At 36.5% G+C, this 2,136-nt stretch overlaps 1 non-coding gene across 1 annotated transcript; it reads left to right on the top strand.

The window, feature by feature from the left end:
• The first annotated feature begins 760 nt into the window (after positions 1 to 760).
• On the top strand, positions 761 to 866 carry LOC132275670 (small nucleolar RNA R71). The gene has a single exon (XR_009470698.1). It is a non-coding gene; the product is annotated as a small nucleolar RNA R71 (small nucleolar RNA).
• The last annotated feature ends 1,270 nt before the right edge of the window (positions 867 to 2,136 follow it).

Raw genomic sequence — 2,136 nt, 5'->3', positions numbered from 1 at the left:
AAGCAATTGAGTATTTGCCTCCAAAGTACCCAAAGTGGATAAAACTTTCTCTTTAAATGCGAGACTTCTTGAATTACCTTGAGAATATGATGATTGGTTTGGAAAATGAGAGTTTGAAAATTGATTTTCATTTGATGCTTGGTAAGATGAACGATTACCTTGGGAACCTTGGCTTTGTATAAGGGGTGGAATATACTTGCTTTAGAAACCACTTTGGGGACGGTTTAAGCCTTCCCCTTGGCTTTTCTAAGAGAAATTTGGATGGTTCCTCCACCCGGGATTATAGTGAGTGCCATAGGGATTATTCCCTTGATTAACAAAAATGACATTTACTTGTTCATGGTGTTCACTATGCGCATGTCCATGAGGACAATTAGAAGTAGAATGCAACACACTAGAACAAGTCATGCAAGATTCATTTGAATGATGATGATTATGATTAGGGGAGGAAGACACTTGGTGGGTCGAATTTTGGTTGATTAAAAATTGATCAAACCTTTAAGATAGGGACTTCACTTCGGCAACTATATCATTAGAATTATCAACTTGATATAAGCTCGCATTCTTCCTTCCACCTATATTTTTACCATTTTTTGAGGACAAAGATCAGTGCATTGAGTTTTCACTCATGCTCTCATATAAGCGCCACACATCATCTTCATGCTTGTCTAAATAAGAACCACCAATAGAAGCGTCAACCATACCCTTATGATTGTCTGACAAACTTTTAAAGAAATATTGAACTAATTGTTATTTAGGGCTGTCATGATGAGGACATTTCCTAAGTAAATCAATCAACCATTCCCATGCCTCATGAAACATTTCCCTATCCCCTTGTGAGAATTCATGAATTAAAGTTCTCATTGCATTGGTTTTAGACATGGGATAGTACTTCCTCAACAACTCTTGTTGCATAAAAAAAGGTCGTAAAATATTAAACCAATATTTTGGTTTATCCTTTAGGGTGAAAGGGAAGAGTTTTAACCTCAAAATTTCTTCCAGTATGTCCGTGTATTTCACGGTGGAACAAACTTCAAGAAATTCATCCAAATGCTTATATGGTTCTTCATTAGGTGGCCTATGATAATTGGGAAGCATTTGAATTGTTTGTGACTTGATCTCATAATGATGTTCTCTAAATGGAGGGAATTGAATGCATGTTGGTGCATTATACTCATTAGGCACATAATGGTCTCTTAAAGTAATGGGAGGATTCATAATTGGTGGCTCTACATGAGCCCTATGATTTGCTTAAACAACGGGAGGTGGAGGTGGCATAAAAAATGGCCTTGCCATTCCCATTGGAACTTGGCCTTGTGGTTATGGAATAAAAAGTCTAGGCATGCCAAATGGTAATTGCATATTATCATGGTTTTGATGCATATTAAGGTGAAGAATGCCTTATTGGTTGATGTGACCAAGGTCTTCAACATGGTCCTCAATATGGTCATCCATTGATGAAATGGTTTCACTTGAATTACCCCTTTCCCTTGGATTACGAACAACTGATTCAAGATTCAAATTCAATGGGACAAGAGGGTGATTTAGAGACCTACGACCATGCATGCACAATGCAAATCAAAACAAACAACAACTCAACAAATAGCAAATAACAAACACTTCTCCTCCGTAACAAGTCAATTAACAATAACCCTCTATATACATTGATCCCATACTCCCATGCTTTTCAACAAATGCAATAAAAATAAATTGCCTCCACGCGGGCCGATGATAAACAATGAAATATAATTACCTCCACACGGGCCGACAATTTAACTAAGCAAGAGAAGTTAGAATAGCTCACAAAGGGTCCTGAAGCATTTTCAAAATATTTTTAACTTTTTACCTTGCTTTGCTTTGCAAATTTTTATTTTTAGCTTTTTATGCTTTTTTGCTTAGCTTAGCTTGCTTCTTTGCTTTGAAATTCCCTTGTTTTGCTTTTCTTAGCTCCAACTACCTAGCCAATCAAGAACATACACAATAAGTAAACAAAGTAAAATAAAGTAAAAACAAGATTAAAGGAGTACTAATTCCTAATTAATTCCAAATACGGTGTTGCTAATCCCAGGCAACGGCGCCAAAACTTGATGACAACTTTGCTGTCTTGATGTCCCAAAATTGTGATTGTGTAATTGG

This window comes from Cornus florida, unplaced genomic scaffold (genome assembly GCF_030987335.1).
Source record: "Cornus florida cultivar Cherokee Brave unplaced genomic scaffold, ASM3098733v1 CherokeeBrave_3.0.0_Hap2_Chr09, whole genome shotgun sequence".
Classification (NCBI taxonomy): Eukaryota; Viridiplantae; Streptophyta; class Magnoliopsida; order Cornales; family Cornaceae; genus Cornus; species Cornus florida.
The sequence above is the reverse complement of the archived record's forward strand: the minus strand, read 5'-3'. Positions and strand labels throughout refer to the sequence as shown.